Genomic DNA, 26,043 nt, shown 5'->3' with positions numbered 1-26,043 from the left:
GGTGGAGGTTTGAATCAGATGCTCACCTACACTGAAAGGAGTGTTTAAAATAATGGCAGTGGGAAAAGTAAGAAGTGATGTCTTTGGTTTGAAAGAGGTCGCCAAGATATATTTCTGGTCTTTACGAGACAGTGTGGTCTGTTGTTTGAATGTGAATGAAAGATATTTAACTCTTGTTGGCTGAAAATAACCGCAAAGTTCATTAAAGTAGAAAATATTTAGTGTCAGATTCGAGTGCTAGCATACAAACCAGAGGCTGGGTGAATTCAGTGAAACGCAATATTAAGTAATGTCGTTGGTTACCTAAGTAACGCGGACAATCAACAACTGATTACGACTTCAGATAGGTATTTTAATGAGAAGTATTAATTTTTCTCCCTATTCTAACTCAAAAGAGACGATATTGCAACTAACTATGGAAACTATCTATGGAAATGATTCTGTATGCAATGCACGGTCAAATACATTAATACATTACGGAATGGCAACATGTAACTTTCATTACGTGTGTAATCGTTACATTCTGACTTCTTGTTGCTTTTATTTGCCAAGGACAATACCCGGCTGAATTAGCGTAAGCTATTTGAACGTTCAATAAGCCGGGAGAAGCTCAAGCTTTTTATCTACAGGAACATCTATACTCTGCAAGGCACCTTACGGTGGGCACTTTGTTTACTGCGCCGCTTCCTCCCTTTCCAGTTCCAGTCGCGAATCACACGCGGAAAACGATTGTTGGTAAGTCTCCGCATGAGTTAGAATTTATGTATTTGACCTTCGTGGTCTTTTTGCGAGGCATACGTAGGAGGAAGCAATTAATTGGTTTACTTTTCTAGGAACGTACGCTTTTCAAATTTTACCAATAAACGCCTCTCTTGTAACATGAGCCACTGGAGCTGAAAGACCATTCCCGTTGCGTTTTCGTGCTTACTAAACGAATCTGTAAAGAAACGCACTTGCATATTTTCTACTTGCTCTATCAGTCCTGTTTGGTAAGTGTACCAAATGGACGGGCAACGCCAAGTATAGATCGAACAGGAGGTTTGTTAGCTGTCTCCTTCGTGGGCGAACGACATTTTCTGTGGATTCTTCCAATGATTCTTCCTCGGGCATCTGCCCTTCCCTCATTTAACTGTTACGAATCGATCCTGTATTCTCTCAGATATGAATGTGACTATTTTCAGTGATTGTTCGGCATTCTTCTAATCATACAGTGACGTAACTAAAATCACAGCACCAAGAAGGAGTTGTGCGACATAAACGAAATCTGGTAGGAGTGTTTCTACATCTGGAAGATGATGTCTATAAATTTTGCGCCAATCGCGTAACAGTGACGCTACTAGCTCTGCTATGAGGATGCGTATCAGGTTTGCTCTACATACACGCCGGAGCGGTCTTGAGGGTCAGAAATTGGACATGATGAGTAGATATTAGTCAAAAATGCCTTTAAGGCGACAAATGGTTCAAATGGCTCTGAGCGCTATGGGACTTAACATCTGAGGTCATCAGTCCCCTAGAACTTTAGAACTACTAAAACCTAACTAACCTAATGACATCACACACATCCATGCCCGAGGCAGGATTCGAACCTGCGACTGTAGCGGTCGCGCGGTTCCAGATTGAAACGCCTAGTGTACCTCACTGAGTTTGAAAGAGGTCGTGTAATGGGGCTACGAGAAGCTGGATGTTCCTTCTGCGATAGTGTAGAAAGACTTGACAGAAATATACCCACTGTACATGGCTGCTGGCAGCACTGGTCACGAGAACGTACGGTCGCTATGAGACCGGACTTCAGACAGCCACGTGCCACCAGCGAGAGGAGAGACCGTCGTGTTCGGCGTATGACTCTGGCGCGTCGTACTGCATCTGCAGCAGCAATCTGAGCAGCAGTTGGCACCACACTGACACAACGAACTTTTACAAATCGGTACTTCAAGGACAGCTCCGAGACAGACGGCCATGTGGCGTGCATTCCACTGACCCCAAACCACCGCCATCTGTGATGCCGGTGGTGTCAAGCGAGAGCTCACTGGAGGGAAAGGTGCAGGTCTGTTGTGTTTTCTGATGAAAGCTGCTTCTGCCTTCCTGCCGATGATGGCTGTGTCCTGGTTAGGAGGAGGCCAGTTCTGGTACTGCATGCTAGACACACACTGTGAGAGGTGGCATGAGCCCCCTCTCATATTTCTATCTTACGATTTTCGTCTCTAATTGCATGCGGTGAAAAGTTGCTATTCCTTCACACGCGGACTTCCCACGCAGTGTCTCTCGTCACCCGGGTGGTCTGGTGACAGGCGGGCTCTGCTGTTCTGGAGAGGGTTAAGCCGACGGGTGTGAGGAAGTCGAGTGAATGCTTTGCAGACGCCGACATTGTCAAAAGACACGCCCGGAGGGGTCTGAAGTAGCGGCTGGGCTAGAGGTTCCGTTACTTCGCAGAATCTTAGCGACAACACTTTCTGGCGGGCTACCAGCGAGGCGTGGGAATGACTTGTGTACCCAGGCGGTTGTGGCGGGAAAATTCCCACGCTTTCTGCAAAATAGTAACTGTGATTGGCTTGCTCAGGGCATAGCTCCGTGACGTAGCAAAATCAGCGCAGAAATTGGCGCCAAGAATCTCCATTGGTGGAATGGTAGTGCTCCGGCAATGGAGTGGAATTTTCCGCCAGTTTTCGAGTTGCTGATTGGAACGTTTAACCACGGCCACTGTCGTGGGGGCGGGAATGTTGTTTTGTCGGCCTGTACGGGTGCTCTAGGTAGTCGGCTCTCGCCTTTCGGTCGAGGACGTCGAAGCAACCAGCCATTGCCTCTGGTACGCCAGATTGTGTTCTGGAAGTTAAGAAGACAGTTTGGTAATGTATGTCCGCAGCACCGGCAGATAGGGATTTTCCTAGGTGATAATCAGAGCTCAGCAGAGTGCGCCTGTTCGTCTTTTTCTAACTTTGTTCTGTCTTGAGTAGCAGCAATTAATGTTGGGTTAGCTGTGTGTCTCTCTTAAGATTTGAGTGGCAAGGAATTGGCTCCACATACCACTTCGTCATAAACCTCACAATCTAGTTTAGGGACAACTTCACCTTCACAGCGTTTGTTTGTGTATCCAATTTGAGCCAATTTGATGTATTATAAATGTTTCATGTGTTTTTGTTTATTATTTTGTGTTTAGTCTTAATAAATCATATTGTTATTTTGGACAGAACTTTCATTCTGTTAATCGGTAGAGCAACCCATCATTTCTCACTACGTTAATGAAACCTTCCTTTATTTAACTTATGTATCAAATTAAATTATTGCAGGTGCCAAACTCTTTTCTACTCCACTTGCAGGGTTGATTACAGTCAGTTCGCGTATATTTTTTAATCCTTGTGCAACAGCAAAAGTCAGAGTTAGAATAGGGGGGGCTTAGAGCATCATTTAGATGAGTAGATTCTAGAATTTAGTGTTAAATACACTGCTAGCCCCGGCACCTCGCAACTGTACCTACAACTCTACCAGTGGACTGGGATGCGATTTCGTATCACATCAAGTGCACTCTCGTGGTTACCCACTCACCCTGACTGCAAATTTCTACTTCAGTCTGGCGATTCGACCTGTTGTGCTGCCATTCACGAACAGAATTCCAGGTTTTTTCCCAACAGGGTACCGCTGATGTAACCCAACATGCTCTACAGAGCGTCGACATGTTGCCTTGGCCTGCTCGATCACCAGATCTCTCTCCAGTCGATCACACGTGGGACGTCATCGGGCGACAACTGCAGCATTATCTACAAACAGCATTGACCGTCCATGTATTGACCGACCAAGTGCAACAAGCACGGAACGCCATCCCACAAACTGAAGTCCACGACTGCATGCTTGCATTTAACATTCTGGCGATTACATCGGTTATTAATGTGAAACATCCCTCAAGATAAATTAAGAATGACAGTGCTGGTAAAGCTCTTACGTTAGTTGATTTTTAAACAGCTGGGCAAAACTGAACGTACTCAGACATTTCTCTCTTTACTTATTCTGATCATCACTAAACTGACACACAATATTTTTAGCGCAACGCAATCTGACTTTCAATAATCCCCACAAAAGAATGGCCCTGACTAACAATAACCTATACCTTTCATGAATCACTTACCTCACAAAAATCTTCGTTACTCGAACTACTGCAATACAGCGAGTGCCAATACTGCCAGCTAAATAAAAGATTCTAACTACTGAAGGCACTAACTACTGATAGGCGTATAGTTATCAAATGAAAGATTTTGATGGAGAACAAACAATGTATTTACCTTACCTTAATAGTGTTCAAAAATCATTATATATATATATATATATATATATATATATATATATATATATATATATATACACTCCTGGAAATTGAAATAAGAACACCGTGAATTCATTGTCCCAGGAAGGGGAAACTTTATTGACACATTCCTGGGGTCAGATACATCACATGATCACACTGACAGAACCACAGGCACATAGACACAGGCAACAGAGCACGCACAATGTCGGCACTAGTACAGTGTATATCCACCTTTCGCAGCAATGCAGGCTGCTATTCTCCCATGGAGACGATCGTAGAGATGCTGGATGTAGTCCTGTGGAACGGCTTGCCATGCCATTTCCACCTGGCGCCTCAGTTGGACCAGCGTTCGTGCTGGACGTGCAGACCGCGTGAGACGACGCTTCATCCAGTCCCAAACATGCTCAATGGGGGACAGATCCGGAGATCTTGCTGGCCAGGGTAGTTGACTTACACCTTCTAGAGCACGTTGGGTGGCACGGGATACATGCGGACGTGCTTTGTCCTGTTGGAACAGCAAGTTCCCTTGCCGGTCTAGGAATGGTAGAACGATGGGTTCGATGACGGTTTGGATGTACCGTGCACTATTCAGTGTCCCCTCGACGATCACCAGTGGTGTACGGCCAGTGTAGGAGATCGCTCCACACACCATGATGCCGGGTGTTGGCCCTGTGTGCCTCGGTCGTATGCAGTCCTGATTGTGGCGCTCACCTGCACGGCGCCAAACACGCATACGACCATCATTGGCACCAAGGCAGAAGCGACTCTCATCGCTGAAGACGACACGTCTCCATTCGTCCCTCCATTCACGCCTGTCGCGACACCACTGGAGGCGGGCTGCACGATGTTGGGGCGTGAGCGGAAGACGGCCTAACGGTGTGCGGGACCGTAGCCCAGCTTCATGGAGACGGTTGCGAATGGTCCTCGCCGATACCCCAGGAGCAACAGTGTCCCTAATTTGCTGGGAAGTGGCGGTGCGGTCCCCTACGGCACTGCGTAGGATCCTACGGTCTTGGCGTGCATCCGTGCGTCGCTGCGGTCCGGTCCCAGGTCGACGGGCACGTGCACCTTCCGCCGACCACTGGCGACAACATCGATGTACTGTGGAGACCTCACGCCCCACGTGTTGAGCAATTCGGCGGTACGTCCACCCGGCCTCCCGCATGCCCACTATACGCCCTCGCTCAAAGTCCGTCAACTGCACATACGGTTCACGCCCACCCTGTCGCGGCATGCTACCAGTGTTAAAGACTGCGATGGAGCTCCGTATGCAACGGCAAACTGGCTCACACTGACGGCGGCGGTGCACAAATGCTGCGCAGCTAGCGCTATTCGACGGCCAACACCGCGGTTCCTGGTGTGTCCGCTGTGCCGTGCGTGTGATCATTGCTTGTACAGCCCTCTCGCAGTGTCCGGAGCAAGTATGGTGGGTCTGACACACCGGTGTCAATGTGTTCTTTTTTCCATTTCCAGGAGTGTATATATATATTAGTGTTCAAAAGTCATTATATGTATATAATGACTTTTGAACACTATTATATATATATCCGGTCTTAAATATATATATATATATATATATATATATATATATATATATATATATATATATATAATGACTTTTGAACACTATATATATATATATATATATATATATATATACAATGACTTTTGAACACTATTAAGGTATATATATATCCGGTCTTACAAATTTCGTTTTTCTGACGGACACACGTCCAGATCGTCCTCTCTGAAAACTCTGCCATCTCTCTCCTCACATCCACCACTGCTGGCGGCTCCCCTCCAACTGCACAACGCTACGCTCAGTTCACATCCAACTTCCCAACACAACAACAGCGAATATTCCAACAATGCCAACCAGCCACAGATTGCACACAGCACAGTCAGCGATTTTCATACAGAGCGCTATGTGGCGTTACCAACATAAGAACCTAAACAGCCTACTTACAAACGTATCAGCATTTCACGTTTACAGCGGCTTAAGTCGCTCTTACATTAACCTGTGAGCTTGCAATGTTAATCACTTACATATGTTGCCTACGCAAATTTATTCCCGAAATTTCATTAACCTACATTAGTTGTTTTTTGATGTTGCGATTTTTTTTCCATCAGACGCTATATGTAGAAGGGTATTATGGCGGAAAATGGCAGCGTATCAAACAAAAATAGAAAAAAATCGGTTGTCCTCTGTAATGGTTCTTTATTTGCGAAACCATTACCACCCACCAACCCTATTTTTCGATACCATAGCTTAACGAATATTTTTCTACGTTATGTCTCATATTTTTGACTCTATTCAAATTTGGTTTCATTTTTATATGTATGTATGTCGATATTGTTGAAATCGATATCATATCTAGTGTGAAATCTTTGTACTTATTGTTATCTTTGATGCTGGCTTGTGACTTTTGGTGCGGAAGCGTACAGAGTAGTCAAGTTTTTGTGTTGAATATGAACATTCTTGACTTCGTGTTGGAAATGAAAAGATGAGTCTGAGTTGTGGACAATAAAAAATGTTGTGAGTTTTATTAAGAGCGGTAACGGCTGCGAAATGGTATGATGGAGTAATGTTTTGAATATGCGAAAGTATAAAAAGTTTAATAAATGTGAATTTTTGTCAAAAGTGAGTGTCAAGAATTATTTTCAAGTGATCATTGTTTAAAAAAATATGAAGCACATTGCAATGAAAAACATAAATCATCAAATTAATCCTGAAAGATTGTCTTCGTAAGTTCTTCAAGTCGGCGTAGTTAATATCCGACTGCCTTCCGCACCAACAGCGATAGTCATGCTACCTAGAAAACATTTTTAATTACGAGCCAAAGCCAGAGCGAGATCGTCGTTGGATTGCAAATGCAAGATAAGTGATATTATTGTTAATTTTCTTCAGTGATTGTGATCAATTGATGTAGCAATACCTGCAACATTAAAGACCTTTTGGTTGCGCAATAAAAAGATATACTTTGAATGCACGACGTGATAATTTTTGGACTAATTAACTGTGAGTGGAGGTATTGTTATACCTCTTATGCTACTGTAATCATACCGGTGTGTCTTGTGCGTTTCTTATGGTCCATCTGCCGGACATCTGGTGCAGACAGTAAGATAGGTTTTATTGTGTCACGGGTATAGGATCCATAAATTTACCGGACAATGTTCCGTGAAAAGAAGGTCGTCACTGTTGTAAAGATTTCCTTGCGAGGTAGCTGAGCACTTTCAGTCTCGCGACAAGACACGTCACGTGCCGGCTGTGGCCGCAGGTCTCCACGTACCGCTCAGACGGACGTCGTCGTTCCCGCGTCCACTGGCTGGCGCTCAAGGCCAGTGGCTCGCCGCTTCCCCCCCCCCCCCCCCCCCCCCTTTCACAACGCGTCCACACGTCTCGCCCAGACGGCCTCAGCTAACCCTCATCCAGAGCGGCGGTCGCTAACGAAGACCGCGGCCGCAGCCGGTTTCAATCCTGTTGGCCGAAAGAATCTGGTCAGCCGTAGTTCACCGAACAAGGTGACTTACGAAAAGTGAAATTGGAAAAATCGATAGAAGCTAACACAGGGTGAGATCCGAACATGCGAAGCAATACTGACCGTAGTCGTTTCTTAGACTGACGAAAGGCAACCCTACCATTGTAGCATTTGCACATTAGATAAAGCTTTGGACATAGTTTAGTGGAACACACGTTTTGCAATTTTGAAGATAGCAGGGATAAAATACGGGGAACGTAAGGCAATTCACAACTACTACAGAAACTAGACAGCAGTGTTTAGAGCCAAAGGACATCAAACGGTAGCAATGGTCGAGAAGGTTGCGGGCCGTGGCTGTAGCCTGTTCCCGATGTTATTATAATCACACATGAACAAGGGGTGAAAGAAGCCAAGGAGAAATTTCGCAAAAGAATTAAATTTTAGGGAGAAGAAATAAAAAGCGTTTCGATTTTGTAATGACACTGTAATCAAGTCACAGGTGGCAGCCCAACGGAATGTATAGTGTCTTGACAGAAGATAGGTAATGGGATGTGGTAGAGGATACTGAACTTAACTTGAGATCCACTTAGCATCTAATAAATACACGAAACACTCCGTTGCCAAATTTACCTTTATTGTAATTTTAATTGACGTGGAAGCCATAAAAACACCAAACATGGAGGCAAAATGTACGCATCTAAAGGCTACTTAAAAAAGGAATAAAATAAATTTGTTTCCACAAGAGGAGAATACAACGGACCTCGCTAAACTTACATTTTACTGACATTAAATATGACAAGATAAATAATCATACATGTGACGAGAACAAATGAATAACACTATCAATCTTTACAGATGAGAATACGACTATATCCACGGAGGTTCGCGCTCTGGCAAGGGAGATACTTAACTTCAACATATAAGGTGATTACAGTAAGCCCTAATTCCACTCGACAAACGTAGTAACGATATAAGCGAGACAAATGTACTGAAGGAGGATAGCCGGATGTGCCGTAGTAAAAACGGCCACTACCAACCCCGACAGGACGCGACCCCCGTGAACACGTCGGTTTCAGCTACCTGCAACATACACAGAGTCATTTGTAGCTTCTTAAAAACAATTAACATGAAAAGGCACAACGCGTAACACACTAATAAAATATAAAGGACTACTTCACAGAACTAGCTCCTCTTTAGACAAAGCAAACAGCAGAATATTAATAACAGGTAAAATACTTCTAACCTATAACAGACTAAGGTACCGCGTAATAGAATATCGTCTTGAGCTCATAGAATACTCAGTTTGACTTGCCTGTATATAGGTCTTACAACTCAACAGTGTCAGCTTAAGCAAACCCGCGAATACAAAACTCGAAAAATATGACAGGAATAATGCTTGAAGCCACTGACAATGCTAGACTGCCACACAGAGGAGACAATAGTAAATTACAGCGGCACACAACCGACCTTACATCTCCAATTTAGTATAATCAGAATAAACAATTTTGTGTATAATAATTACTTACAGTACCATGACAACCTCCGAATAACACTTATTACCCAAGGTAGGTGCTGGTATCGAAAGGCACCTTTAGTAAGACAGAGCTCGAGTGTATTCACTTATTGGAAGGATTTCAACTTTACATCCCTTTCCACATAGCTCTCTGTTTACACACTTCTATAACTTCTGCAACTAAAGAAGGGCATATACAGGGTGTTTCAAACATGACCGATATATTTGAAACGGCAATAAAAACTAAACGAGCAGCGATAGAAATACACCGTTTGTTGCAATATGCTTGGGACAACAGTACATTTTCAGGCGGACAAACTTTCGAAATTACAGTAGTTACAATTTTCAACAACAGATGGCGCTGCATGTGATGTGAAAGATATAGAAGACAACGCAGTCTGTGGGTGCGCCATTCTGTACGTCGTCTTTCTGCTGTAAGCGTGTGCTGTTCACAATGTGCAAGTGTGCTGTAGACAACATGGTTTATTCCTTAGAACAGAGGATTTTTCTGGTGTTGGAATTCCACCACCTAGAACACAGTGTTGTTGCAACAAGATGAAGTTTTCAACGGAGGTTTAATGTAACCAAAGGACCGAAAAGCGATACAATAAAGGATCTGTTTGAAAAATTTCAACGGACTGGGAACGTGACGGATGAACGTGCTGGAAAGGTAGGGCGACCGCGTACGGCAACCACAGAGGGCAACGAGCAGCTAGTGCAGCAGGTGATCCAACAGCGGCCTTGGGTTTCCGTTCGCCGTGTTGCAGCTGCAGTCCAAATGACGCCAACGTCCACGTATCGTCTCATGCGATAGAGTTTACACCTCTATCCATACAAAATTCAAATGCGGCAACCCCTCAGCGCCGCTACCATTGCTGCACGAGAGACATTCGCTAATGATACAGTGCACAGGATTGATGACGGCGATATGCATGTGGGCAGCATTTGGTTTACTGACGAAGCTCATTTTTACCTGGACGGCTTCGTCAATAAACAGAACTGGCGCATATGGGGAACCGAAAAGCCCCATGTTGCAGTCCCATCGTCCCTGCATCCTCAAAAAGTACTGGTCTGGGCCGCCATTTCTTCCAAAGGAATCATTGGCCCATTTTTCAGATCCGAAACGATTACTGCATCACGCTATCTGGACATTCTTCGTGAATTTGTGGCGGTACAAACTGCCTTAGACGACACTGCGAACACCTCGTGGTTTATGCAAGATGGTGCCCGGCCACATCGCGCGGCCGACGTCTTTAATTTCCTGTATGAATATTTCGATGATCGTGTGATTGCTTTGGACTATCCGAAACATACAGGAGGCGGCGTGGATTGGCCTCCCTATTCGCCAGACATGAACCCCTGTGACTTCTTTCTGTGGGGACACTTGAAAGACTAGGTGTACTGCCAGAATCCAGAAACAATTGAACAGCTGAAGCAGAAAATCGCATCTGCATGTGAAGCCATTCCGCCAGACACGTTGTCAAAGGTTTCGGGTAATTTCATTCAGAGACTACGCCATATTATTTCTACGCATGGTGGATATGTGGAAAATATCGTACTATAGAGTTTCCCAGACCGCAGCGCCATCTGTTGTTGAAAATTGTAACTACTGTAATTTCGAAAGTTTGTCCGCCTGAAAATGTACTGTTGTCCGAAGCATATTGCAACAAACGGTGTATTTCTATCGCTGCTCGTTTAGTTTTTATTGCCGTTTCAAATATACCGGTCATTTTTGAAACACCCTGTAAATGCACATACAACTGACACAGATTTAAGCAGAATAAAACAGTACCTTAATATGGCGCAAATGGCTTCATTTGCTTTACACGTGGGATATATTCACCATTCAGTAATTCTGAAATATATTCAACAACGCGTGAGAGCAAGACGTCGCCATGGTATCAGCTATTTACTTCACATAATTTCCTGCACAGACACAAGGCAGACGAAGCGTTTTCACATGCAACAGCGGCGAGCATCACACATTTTCTCCGTCACACCATAGAGACATCTCAATTTTAATGGCCAGTACCAAGGACCTATACATGCCCTCGCAGCAGAAAAGCCTCAAAACACAACAGTGCACCACCGCGATACCAAACCCGAGCTCCCATCAAGTCACTGCCGGGATCTCTCGCTGGCCCTGCTCATGGCGTACAGGCGTCGTACCACAGGCCTCACGGTGAACGTCAACAAGCCACCTCCGACGCTGCGAATATCCACTCCTCTCTCTTTTCTCTCCGTTAACCGCCCGACCACCGGCCTGAATCGCGGAAGGCAAAGATGGTGACCCTATAATCGATGGCAGCGATGCCTTTCTAAAGCGAGAACACTGGCGCCTGCTGCGCCACAGCTCAGGATCTAGTCGAAGTGAATCAGGCAATGTTGAGGAAATTTGAAAATGAGACACAAAAAAATTTGGGCAACAGAATAAGTGATAAGATAATATAAAATCCTGACTGGCAATAGGGTCCCCCCCCCCCCCCCCCCCACTCGACCATCTCCAAATCTAATGAAATTTGATGTGAAGGTTCTCTATGGTCTTGGATGGTTATATACCATATTTCAGTCCAATATCGTCAGTGGTTGAAATTTTAGGGGCCTTTAAAGAGAAGCTACTCATCTTCGCATCACATACGAAGGTGCAAATATGCCAAGTTTGCTAGCCATTTTCTAGAAGTTATAGAAAACATTTTGTCATTTTCTTTAAAATACATAGACACCTTTTTATGCTGAATCACACCATGGCAAAAATTAGTTATTTATCCACACCTAAGTATAGATAAAAGCCTCTTAAAGAAGCTAAAAAATTCATCGCACTGTTCTAAGAGCCAGGGTTTGTCCGACGGCTGCTAATCTTCATGTGAACCAATCACACCAAAACTACAGATGGTTCCTACCTATGATGTCTATATTTGCATCAGATTTAACATTGGATGCCTAGATGAGAAGATATGCTTCTGCAAAGTAGGCCAAAATTTTCTACATGCAAGTTTTAGGGTATTTTTGGGGGGCACTATTCAACTGTGTCTTGCTCAATCCTTTTTTTCTTGCCATAGTATGAAGGAGCATGCTTTAAGCTTTCAAAGTTATATTGTTTAAATTCTGGTTCTTGCATTTTGATGAGTAGGAATACGCTTCAAAAGTCATTATTTTAGCACTTCGAATAGATTGAAAAGTGAAATATTTTGCTCATTAAGTCCCACTCCAATAGATAAAGCATTTTCAAATATTAATTTAACACATGCAGTAAAAACAAGTATAATACATAATGCAGCAAATTTTCAAAACAAAAATACTAAAGAGTCAGTTACATTTTTGATTAAAAAGGTATACAATTTTGTCAAGGACAGATTGTAGATTCCTGATGATGATGTTGATAGTGCTTCTAATGTCATGAAAATATGTTGCTCAGGAATCCAGCTGGTATCTTTAGCAGTTGGCCAGTGGAACTAACGAGCAGAACCGTGTGGGTGCATAAAGCTGATGAGGACATCTTGTTGTTCATATGAAACTTCACACAAATTTCCAACCCACCAAAAATTGTCATACATACATGCAACATATTGTCCTGGTTGTAAACTTGAAATTGAAATTGCTGAAATTTCTTCATCTGCTTCGAAGACATTAACCATGAATACTGTAGCATCATTGGAAACTCTGCTTTCTCTGAGCGGATTACAATTAATTGGCTTAAATTGATGATTTTCTTTTGTTCCACGTATTGTATGTTCCATGTCAAACCTTGTTTCTTGATCAGGCCGAATTTTTTCAATTTCTTTTTTTGGTGCATGAAAAAACTTTATGCCTGGAACGCTATCATCACAGAATTTGAACAAATCATATGGAATCAATATTCGGTTATTTAAGGGCCTCTGGAGACTTGCACAGCTGGTAGCCTACTTGCTGTTCCCTCAGAGCCATCACAAGGAGATTTACCGTGGTTTGTTCCAAAAAATTCCATTTGTCACTGATGCCAAAATCCTTTTTGTGTAGGCATAAATTGAGGAAATTTAAGAAATTCTTATATTGAGTAGCTGAAACATCATTAAAGTAATAAATGTTCTTAATGTTTTCAATCTTTGTCTTTAAATATGCTATTAACTTTGTCAGAAAGGCATTGACAGCAATGGTATCATGATGCAGACAGTTCCTGACCATACAAATGCCAGTACTCTGACATTCTTTGCCACCAGAATATACAACAAATGGATGTAATGTGGCCTGACTACTCTCCCAATGAAATCCTTGCACACCATTTGAACAACACATGAATAATTCTCAGCAAAGTCAATCAATATAATTAATTCATTTTCTGCAAGATTTCTTTTTAGTTGCTTAAGGTATAAACTTTGGTGTTTTAACCCAGCATTTTCAAAGTCAGTGCCTCTGTGAAACCTTCAACAGTACTCTGACATGTCTCTAACATGTGTCTGTCAGTATGGACCCATTGTTTGTATTCCATTGTATCTCCAGGGTCATAGTCTTTAAAACATCTTCAAGAAAAGCCTCTAGTTGCATTTTTCCTGGACATTTCTCACAACATTGCAGCATACAGTCTTTTGATTCCAAACTGCATACAGTTTTTTTTTTCATCAAATCCTTGTAGTCATATTGAATGGATGTTACTCAAGCCAACATTAATTTGAAATTTTGATGAATTGCAGATACACATACTGAATGTGATCCAGAAGCACCAACCATTATGGCTCAGCTCACAAAATGTTGAGAAGTTCAGTTGATTTTCATATTGCTTACAACAAGCAATGAACATTCCTTCAGATTACAAAGGAGCAGGCGTTTCTGCTTGTGAATCTTTTCCCCATTTATTCTTACTGCAACACAATCCTTTCTGCCAGGACATAAACGAGAAAATTCATCATCTTTAAAACAAGTGAGGATATTTCGTTTTCCTTCATCATTGAGTTTTTTCCCTTTTTAGTTTGCAGGTGTTGCCAAAATGCCATCTTCCATCTTTAGTTTCCTAGCCTTCTTCACCATTTTAGTCGAAACAGGAAATTCTTTAGCCTCTTTTTTTTCAATAGTCGAGCTATTTGGGGCCAGGGTCAAAATTTGAACTTTACTGCAACTGCTTGAAGTCTGAAGCTTAATCTTAAGTTCTTCAATTAAGATGTCCATGTCTTTACATTTTTGGCACTTTTCTATTTGTACCTGAGCGCTATCTACTTGACTCAGACCAGCAGCTGTGGCAATTACCTAGTAATGCTGCCTTGTGCTTTCAGAAATTTGTACTTTATATTTCCCATTGAATCCCTTTTGCTGATCTGTTGAAGCTTTAATGGTGACTCTCCAAGTGATAATAATGAAGTATTCGCAGTAAAGCAAGCATCAACAGCATCCACATCTTCAGTTGATGGTGATCCTTGCCTATCCTGGTGGGACGACTCTTTTTGGGACACTTCATGTCTACATCTGGTAAAAATTTTCTGGCCAGGTATAAAAACTCCATTAGTCAGTAACTTCAGCCTATCAGACAATGCAGTGGTTACTGGTGTTAAAAGCTTCTTGATTACACGTTTTACTGTAGCAAATGCGTTGCAACAAGTCTTCTGCAGGGACTGAAATTTTGTCATCAGCAAGGCATCATGGTATGACAAATGTGGGCATCTTCAGTAAAAACAAGCCCAGACCTACCTCGTAGAGGCTTCTTGTCCACTGGTGACGTTTCCTTAACTGATTGTAGTTGACTTCTAGCATAATAGAATGGTGATGACTTATGACAGTCAGCTCCATCTGATCCACCAAAGTACCAGGATCCAAGGGTCTCTTGGTTCATTTTACACAATAGTTTATTTAACCTGTAGCAAGCAATTCTGAAAGCTCATGAATATCATGGTTTGAAGCACAACAGATTCAGACTTGTTTGTGTATAAAATATACAAATTAGCGCATCAAAACGTATTGTTTTATTGCTTGCTTTCAGCTACAACAATGATTAATGATTATTCAAACACTCAATACTCAACACTAAGATTGTACAATGCCAACACCAAAGATCACACCGCACAGAAGACTGACACTGTGAAAACTGCCAATAACGAAAGTAGCAATTAAAAGTGGTGAGTCAGCAATGTATCACTGCTTCGAGGACAGAGCCTTAAACTATTGCTGCTTTATACCACCGATGGTAACTGACTGACAGTGCATATATGCTCAACCACACATTGTAGTCTTAAAACGTTCTAAAGCAACATAACTTTCCATTATGACCTTCTAGAGCATCTTCCTTATATTCTAGACTGTAAAATAACGTAAAAACACTTCTTATTAGCATAGTTATAGTCCCTAAACCACAGGAGAATCTTATACTATTAAACGACACTACACTTACACATTTTTTGAGTTACAATTCAAATTCTATTAACTTTTTGCATTTCTCAATAATCTATTTTCCCCGCTTTTGATAGGTATTCCTACTCATCAATATGCAAGATCCAGAAATTAAACAATATAACTTTGATACCTTAAAAACATGCTCTTTCCAATTGTGGCAAGAAAAAAGGATTGAACAAGACATTGTTGAGATACTGCCACCAAAAACTACCCTAAAACTTGCATGTAGAAAATTTTGTCCAACTTTGCAGATGCATCTCTTTTCAGCTAGGCATCCATTGTTCGTTACATTTGATCCACATGTAGACTTCATAGGTATGAATAACCGTCTGTAGTTTTGGTGTGCATGAAAGTAGCAGTGGTCAGTCAAACCTCTGCTCTTAGAATAGCGTGATGAATTTTTAAGCCACTTTGACAGGCTTTTATCTATACTTAGGTGTGGCTAAATCAATAATTTTTGCCATGGTGTGATTCACCATAAAAAGGTGTCTGTGTATATTAAAGAAAATGACCAAATGTTTTCTAGAACTTCTAAAAATTCCTAACGAACTTGACACATTTGCACCCTCGTATGTGATTAGATTAGGAAATGAGACACTTAAAGTAGTAAAGGAGTTTTGCTATTTGAGGAGCAAAATAACTGATAATGGTCGAAGTAGAGAGGATATAAAATGTAGACTGGCAATGGCAAGGAACGCGTTTCTGAAGAAGAGAAATTTGTTAACATCGAGTATAGATTTAAGTGTCAGGAAGTCATTTCTGAAAGTATTTGTATGGAGTGTAGCCATGTATGGAAGTGAAACATGGACGATAAATAGTTTGGACAAGAAGAGAATAGAAGCTTTCGAAATGTGGTACTACAGAAGAATGCTGAAGATTAGATGGGTAGATCACATAACTAATGAGGAAGTATTGAATAGGATTGGGGAGAAGAGAAGTTTGTGGCACAACTTGACTAGAAGAAGGGATCGGTTGGTAGGACATGTTCCGAGGCATCAAGGGATCATCAATTTAGTATTGGAGGGCAGCGTGGAGGGTAAAAATCGTAGAGGGAGACCAAGAGATGAATACACTAAGCAGATTCAGAAGGTTGTAGGTTGCAGTAAGTACTGGGAGATGAAGAGGCTTGCACAGGATAGAGTAGCATGGAGAGCTGCATCAAACCAATCTCAGGACTGAAGACCACAACAACAACAATGTGATGCGAAGATGAGTAGCTTCTCTTTAAAAGCCCCTAAAAATTCAGTCGCTGAAGATACTGGACTGAATGTGGTATATAACCACCAAAGACCATATAGAACCTTCACACCAAATTCCAGATGGATTTTAGGTGGAACGATCCCATAAATCTAGCAGTGAAGAAGGCATGTGGCAGACTCAGGTCTGTTGGAAGAATTCTAAGGAAGAGAAATTTCGCTCGAAAGAGGTCGTTTATGTACCGTCGTTCAGTCAGTTTTTGACTAATATTGGTCTGCGACCGTTACCAAATTGGATTCATGGAAGACATGAGAAAGAAGTGATGCATGAGGCGTCACAAAAATGCTCAACGGACTGCATCGGGAAATGCTACAAGAAAAATGTTGAACAACACCGAGAGCTTCGCGAAATTCCGAGAGCTCACTGTCCAAAACGAATCAAGGAACACACTACTTGCTCCAACATTCAGCTTGATTAATGACAGCGACACTAAAATTAGAGAAAATCTGTTTCATATGGAGTGGTTGCAACAGTCTTTCTTCACATGTACTGTTAGCCGAATGGAATAGGAAGGCAAAAAAAGTGATACTTGTGCGCTATGTACCCTTCTCCACACTGCATGAAATGGCCTGGGGAGAAAAGCTGGAGATATGCCTACGTATTCCCTCAGCCGTTCTGAACTTCTATCTGAAAATAATGCCTAGCGTTCGCCAGTCCAACTGACGCCCGAACAACAGGGACTTACATGCATCGAGAATAGAGAATAGTGCACTGAGAATGGCTAGCCACTAGCCGAAATCTGGATTTGCGTCATAAAAGATATAAAAGGACGACTTATTGCTGCACTCTATAATTTATAAGCCACATAACAGTCGCTGAGTGCATCCACTATCCGAATGGAAGGTAACCTGAAGAAATATACATATTATGCACAGTTACGACTATATTACTTTTGCCCAAAACTTGGCCATTTCCAATGCATTTTCTGTTCCTTGATGAAGTTCATCTTCTGTGCAGGAGCTCGGACAGAGTCCGCATTGAAGCATATGATGAACACTCTGGCCTTCTCCACAGTCACACTGAACATCATCTTGATCAGTGTAGCCCCATCTTGCTTCCTTAACCTTTGATCTGCCAACTCTAGATCTCAGTCTATTTAGGGACTTCAGGTCGTCCATATCCTATCATAGCCAGTAGGTAGAGTTTCTGAAACTCTTTTCCAGCCAAGGGGAAGGTACGTCGTAGCCCCCAATAGGCGCAACCTAACTTTTTCAGCAAGGGTTCTAAGTGCCGTCGATATACTAAGGAAACTCGTCCTTGAGTTCAGACGTTGCGGGTGCAGTTCGTGTCCATACTGAGGACGCATTCGTTCCTGCTTCGCTTTCTTTCTTTCCTCATTCGCAGCTATTTTTCTCCGAACAGGAGGTGGTGCTATTCCTGTGAGGTGGTTAAAACCATTCGACTGGAGTGGCTTGCAAGCAAACTGTTCTGATTATGATTCTCCAGGTGTTATTGAGACCTATGTTCACCTTTTTGGCAAAGTGTTGAATTATGCCAAACATGACATGCATACGCTGCCACAGAATGAAATGGAAATGAGCGTTTGGCGTCATTGGCCGGGAGGCCCCTTACGGGGCAGGTCCGGCCGCCTTGGTGCAGCTCTTAATACATTCAACGCCACATTAGGCACCTGCGCGCCGGATGGGGATGAAATGATGATGAAGACAACACAACACCCAATCCCTGAACGGAGAAAATCCCCTACCCAGCCGGGAATCGAACCCCGGGGCCCCTTAGGACGGCAGTCCGTCATGCTGACCATTCTGCTATTGGGGTGGACTCTGTCACAGAATAATATACTACCACTGCAGTGATTCTTGGTGTTTCGGGTTGACTACATGCTATGACACGGCAAGTTTCCGTAGAAAACTTGTGATGGGGACAATAAAAGCAATCGAGCATATCTTGGGAAAAATCAGGGAATGATGCCTAATCCCTTCACAAAAGAAACCTCAACCTCTCTCTTCAGAGCCATACTTAACGATTTATGTAACGAAACCCTTTGAGTGTTGTCATTACAGGGCATTTCATCTTGGCTTCCGCTGACAGATCTCCATTTTTCACTTGCTGACGTTTATATGTTACACCATCGTTTTTCTCTCTTTGGTAACAGTGTTTAGTAGTTCTTACAGAGCTCCCAGCCTGGTTACTAGTAAGATAGTGTCATAAGCATATCTGATGTTACTCCATTACCCACCAATCCTTGATATGTTTCATCAATAGCATCTCGGAAAATCTTTTCGCAGCTGTGGCGAACTCCTTTCACACTCGATACTTCTTCTGACAGCTGACCATCGGCACGCAGACCAGCACTTTGGTTCCGGTACAGATTTTCAGTCAATCTGATGCCACAGACACGCAGCCCCAGTTCACCTAAGATGTGCATGAGTTTGTTGTGCTGACTACTGTCAGAAGCTTTCCCATAATCGATGGAACAAGCAGAAATGTCGACATAACTATCACGCTGTCGTTGCATCAGTACCTTAAGACTAATTAACGCCTACAGAATCCAGAAACGACTCCTGGATCCAAACTAAGAGTCTCAAATGCCGCCCTCACATTTACGGTATACCCTCAAATGCAGTAGTTCACGGAAGAACTTGAGAGCATGACATTAAAATGATGATTCTGCAGTCGTTGCCGCACTTTGCATAGGTTTTTTTTTTGTTTTTTGGTAGGGTTTACAACCATTGATTTGAGCCAAAGTGCTCAAATGACAGGACGAGCTCTGTTATGATCGCCGAGTGCTTCCAGAAAGAAAACAGTATCTACTGCTTCACTCAATATGCGTTTAATTAACAAAATACCAATAGAGCAAACACAGCTTTCACTGAATCTGAGGAATGGGGAACAGACAGTTATCTTCCTTGCCCCATAGTCCTGAGACATAACAACATGTCGTTAGCACGATTCGCCTCATCAAAGGAAGTCTTTCCAGATAATATGAGGATCTACTGCTCCACTGCTAGAGTTGTGCGGTCGTTCCACCTTAACTACATCTGGAAAAAATATCTTGAAGGTTGTGACTGAATCCAGGGTCTATCGGTGATCACACAGTAAAAAAAATACAGGATGTCCGAACATTACGTTTATAACTTAAGACTTCAATAAATTACAATTGGTTTTCGATATGTGGCAAGATAACCCTTGAAATTCTGTTTCCACAATCAAATGTGTGACCCAAATGGAACGAATAACGTCCGATAGGTATTCAGTTTGTTTCGATGTTCAGGTATTCCGTCGCGACTTGTCCAAACGCACTGAGAATGGGCGTCTTGAATTCGTGTAGGGCTGTAACTTTGCTTCGTCACACCTGATCCTCTACTTTTAGCATCTTTCGTTCCACTTCACTGCTAAAGCAGGACGGACTGTGTTGCGGATTCTCTAGCTCTCCATGGAGTCGATCTGTTACTTGAAATTAAATTTACGCAATTCTTTCGATTAAGCTAGTACCCGTTCTGTCAATTAAGCTTCACATTTTTGCTTGCTTTTCTATTTTATCCATACATGCCCACACGTTATTACTGTTATTATTGTTATTATTATTATTATTATTACTATTAGCGTAGTCAACTGTCTGAAATTTTGTAATACGTCCGACTGCAGCCACTTTCGCTAAGCCGCCGCGAGCGGCCGTGGAGGAAGAAGGGGGCAGATTCCTGGGGCGAGCCCCCAACAAGAGGGACACTGCAGTGACTCTGCAAGCACACAGTGGGAAGCCGGGACGACGTCCTCGCCTCGGTCAAGGAGGGACACGATGCGAAGGGCGCATCTGACAACAAGAAGCGTGCCGAGAGGTGATGGACACCAGCAGCCATTAGGACGTAAAGCCAAGAATGTACGCGCGAAAGCATCCGAGGTCTACTGGCCTGGCGGCCGTCACTTTACCTGCCTTAGGAAGCAGGGACGTGCCGACAATTCCAGCACCCCACGGGCACGGGGTGGACCGTACAGAAAGCGCGGGGAGGCGTGTGGAAGAAGCCAGCATTCTTAAGAAGTTGTTTTCCTCGACAGTGAGGACATGAAGGACGCCAGCAGATTTGGAGACGGAGGCCAAACATGAGCCTGTCCAGGGCACACGCAGAAAGAGCGGTTATAAAGAAGTGTTGTGTAGCTGTCGTCCCAACAGCCTCGGAGGGCAGGAAAACATCTTAAGAATGTCAAATTGTGAGAAAGATGCCAAGTCACGAATCACACGCCAGATAGGAAATTTCCACCCCACACGGGGAGGCATGGCTATAAAACGGCGATCTGTCATTGGGTTGCATTGAAAATGTCGTCCGCCAATGACAACGGCGAAAGGAAGAATATTTCGAAGAGAAGTTGAGCCGGGAGATGGATGAGAAGCGAGAAGGGAGATCGTGGAGCCACCGCAGAAACCGAGGACATGGGCGCTCTTCCACCGAGCGCGAACGATTCCTTCCGACGCCGTGACAGCGCAGCTTCGGCCACGCAACCGACAACTGGCAGTCAACGCGGAGATCGTACCTGCGACCCGCTGCAAACCCGCGATTGCTGGTGTGGGCAGCCGACCCGTGCAGCTCAGCTCCGACGCGACGCGCCGTACCGACGCAGCTCCTGCCGCCGACAGCAGTATATGACGAACGATAACGAAGAATAGTGAGACGATTCGTTCCCTCCTCATTCCCCTTAATAACCGAGTCGTGTCCACGTCCGGTCAAATCGGCCCTGAGAATTGTAATTTTGTTTTCTTTTGTGTAGAAAGCATCAAAATAAATACATTTCTTTCACCTTTTGATCATATAAGCAATCTTTATATTCATACAGGGTGTTTCAAAAATGACCGGTATATTTGAAAGGGCAATAAAAACTAAACGAGCAGCGATAGAAATACACCGTTTGTTGCAATATGCTTGGGACAACAGTACATTTTCAGGCGGACAAACTTTCGAAATTACAGTAGTTACAATTTTCAACAACAGATGGCGCTGCAAGTTATGTGAAAGATATAGAAGACAACGCAGTCTGTGGGTGCGCCATTCTGTACGTCGTCTTTCTGCTGTAAGCGTGTGCTGTTCACAACGTGCAAGTGTGCTGTAGACAACATGGTTTATTCCTTAGAACAGAGGATTTTTCTGGTGTTGGAATTCCACCGCCTAGAACACAGTGTTGTTCCAACAAGACGAAGTTTTCAACGGAGGTTTAATGTAACCAAAAGACCGAAAAGCGATACAATAAAGGATCTGTTTGAAAAATTCCAACGGACTGGGAACGTGACGGATGAACGTGCTGGAAAGGTAGGGCGACCGCGTACGGCAACCACAGAGGGCAACACGCAGCTAGTGCAGCAGGTGATCCAACAGCGGCCTCGGGTTTCCGTTCGCCGTGTTGCAGCTGCGGTCCAAATGACGCCAACGTCCACGTATCGTCTCATGCGCCAGAGTTTACACCTCTATCCATACAAAATTCAAACGCGGCAACCCCTCAGCGCCGCTACCATTGCTGCACGAGAGACATTCGCTAACGATATAGTGCACAGGATTGATGACGGCGATATGCATGTGGGCAGCATTTGGTTCACTGACGAAGCTTATTTTTACCTGGACGGCTTCGTCAATAAACAGAACTGGCGCATATGGGGAACCGAAAAGCCCCATGTTGCAGTCCCATCGTCCCTGCATCCTCAAAAAGTACTGGTCTGGGCCGCCATTTCTTCCAAAGGAATCATTGGCCCATTTTTCAGATCCGAAACGATTACTGCATCACGCTATCTGGACATTCTTCGTGAATTTGTGGCGGTACAAACTGCCTTAGACGACACTGCGAACACCTCGTGGTTTATGCAAGATGGTGCCCGGTCACATCGCACGGCCGACGTCTTTAATTTCCTGAATGAATATTTCGATGATCGTGTGATTGCTTTGGGCTATCCGAAACATACAGGAGGCGGCGTGGATTGGCCTCCCTATTCGCCAGACATGAACCCCTGTGACTTCTTTCTGTGGGGACACTTGAAAGACCAGGTGTACCGCCAGAATCCAGAAACAATTGAACAGCTGAAGCAGTACATCTCATCCGCATGTGAAGCCATTCCGCCAGACACGTTGTCAAAGGTTTCGGGTAATTTCATTCAGAGACTACGCCATATTATTGCTACGCATGGTGGATATGTGGAAAATATCGTACTATAGAGTTTCCCAGACCGCAGCGCCATCTGTTGTTGAAAATTGTAACTACTGTAATTTCGAAAGTTTGTCTGCCTGAAAATGTACTGTTGTCCCGAGCATATTGCAACAAACGGTGTATTTCTATCGCTGCTCGTTTAATTTTTATTGCCGTTTCAAATATACCGGTCATGTTTGAAACACCCTGTACATGAACACCTTAATTTTGTACCCTTTGTGTTTGATTTCATTTAATTTCTCGAGCTCACCACATTTTTGGCGCCCAGCGTGAGGCGACCTCATTAGTAATGTTCACGGTATCTGAGGCCACAAAATCATTTCTCGAGTTCACTACAATATTTTTGTCGGGGAAAGTTATGTACATAAACGCGGAAGCTGCCAACGAACTGTGGGCGGCAGAGATCATACGCTCTTTCGTGAATTGTAGGTACAATCTGTATAAACTATTGTAGCACTCTAGTTATTGCTAATATGAACAATGCAGATGTTGTTCACGTAGACTGCAGGGTGTTTACTATATTTTCGATAAATTATTGGGATATAGACAAATCCCATAACAGACCATTCGTAGGTTACATTGGGGCTACTCCACACATTTCAACTGTAAGCCCTGCATGATATGGTATGAAACTTTTTAAAAAAATCTGGCAATATGATACAATTATTGTAATTTAATTGTGAATACATTCCAGAACATAAAAGGTTCAAATTTCTTTACACATACGAAGTATTAAACAAACATCTGAAGACGGTATTAAATAAACGTTTGAAGAAGGCAGAAATCACAATATACAAAAATGGTGGGGCTGTTCCACCGAGTCAAGAGGACACACTTCGCCCATTGTATTGCAGAGTTAAAAGTACAATTATTTACCAGAAGCAAACATTCGCCCTTTTGCAATCATGGACACACTTTGTGAACCCATGTAACACATTGCTAACACTTTACACAGAGGAACTGCCTATAATACTTGTTACCGCCTGTCTCATATCTTCCTCAGACCATGAAGCACATGGCTTTTTCCTTTTGTATGTACGGACCACCTGAAAAGAAACCAAGCAAACTTTTTCTCTCTAGAATTTCGCAATAAGACATCAATTAAACTAATAATTTGACCGAGCGGAAATAGCTCCACATATGCAGGGCGAAATAGACCCACGCGCAGACATTTCAAAACACGCGGCAAATCAGACCCGTGTGGAAAAGCCAGCAGTACTTGTTGATACACTCACTGCATAACCTACGTTCTTATACAAGTAGTAAGAAGAGTTTAAACTTTCACGTTACTGTGTATGGTACACCTTAATTTGTTAGGCTGTAATCTTCAAATGCGGTAATAATCCATCGCACTTAGATTATCTCTAGAATTTATTCCTATTCCGTCAATAATGTAACAGAAAACACACTTAACTACAATCACATGCGGCGACACAGAGATAACTGGCACTCAATGAAAGCAAAACGACCTTGACTCTGTGAGAAACTAGCGCCCTGTTGCAACATTTCTTATTTCAGGCGAATTAGCCCCTTAAGCGAAATATCCCCGCTGTACGTTATTTACACATTTACGGGTAGTATACAAGAGAAACTGGAAAATCACGTTATGAACTGCTATAAATTTTTGAGGTAAGTAAACCAAGACTTTTGCAAACCGTCGAGAAGACTTTAAAATGTAAAAAGACTTTCAAATGTTGTGTGATCACCTCGCTTTGCCTGTGACTTGCGCTGGTGACTCAAAACGTTACCACCACTCTCCACAGAGCGAGTTAACGCCGCTCGTTCGCGTTCTGGGCCAAGTGACTCAGTAGGGAAAAATGCAAACGGGGGAGAACGAACGGGAAATCATTCTACGGAACGCAGATGGGAAAGTCCATTGACATGAGCGACAGTAACAAATGACAAAGTGTTACGGTCCGACGCCTGGGAACGTGTATCTCGGAAACGGGAAACCTTGTCGGCTGTTCGCGGACTGCACCCGTGAACACCTGTGGAAAGTGGTTAAGGACTGTGAAACGACGAATAGGAGACAAAGAGGTTGGATGTCCAACGCTCATCACATAGCTGGAGGTCGAAGGTTCGCCCACGAGCACGATGGCTGGCGACTCGTGGGAAATCTGACATCAGGGTACGACGCTGTAGCAGGCTCGACCGTTATCGCTGGAACAACTGGTTTTCGGTTCTATCTGTTTTTTCTCCACGCCAGTCTAACGTGACTGTTAACAATCGCTCAAAACAATCGGTTTCTGAAGTAACAGATTTTCGGTTTTTTATTCCGATTATTTGTCATAATAAACGTAGAAATCGAAACAAGACTGAAAAAAATTTGACTTCCTCAGATCCACGACACAGAGAATCAAAATATTAAATTAAATAGACGAATAAAAGAAAACTTCTACATCTGCATTTACACTCCGCAAGCCACCCAACGGTGTGTGGCGGAGGGCACTTTACGTGCCACTGTCAATACCTCCCATCCCCCCCTGTTGCAATCCGCGTATGGTTCGCGGGAAAAATGACTGCCGGAAAGCCTCCGTGCGCGCTCGAATCTCTCTACTTTTACATTCTTGATCTCCTCCGGAAGCATAAGTAGGGCGAAGAAGTATATTCGATACCTCATCCAGAAACGCACCCTCTTGAAACCTGGACAGCAAGCTACACCGCGGTGCAGAGCGCCTCTCTTGCAGAGTCTGCCACTTGAGTTTGCTAAACATCTCCGTAACGCTATCACGCTTGCCAAATAACCCTGTGACGAAACGCGCCGCTCTTCTTTGAATCTTCTCTATCTCCTCCGTCAACCCGACCTGGTATGGATCCCACACTGATGAGCAATACTCAAGTATAGGTCGAACGAGTGTTTTGTAAGCCACCTCCTTTGTTGATGGACTACATTTTCTAAGGACTCTCCCAGTGAATCTCAACCTGGCACCTGCCTTACCAACAATTAATTTTATATGATCATTCCACTTCAAATCGTTCCGTACGCATACTCCCAGATATTT

Source organism: Schistocerca americana, chromosome 5 (genome assembly GCF_021461395.2).
Source record: "Schistocerca americana isolate TAMUIC-IGC-003095 chromosome 5, iqSchAmer2.1, whole genome shotgun sequence".
Classification (NCBI taxonomy): Eukaryota; Metazoa; Arthropoda; class Insecta; order Orthoptera; family Acrididae; genus Schistocerca; species Schistocerca americana.
The sequence above is the reverse complement of the archived record's forward strand: the minus strand, read 5'-3'. Positions refer to the sequence as shown.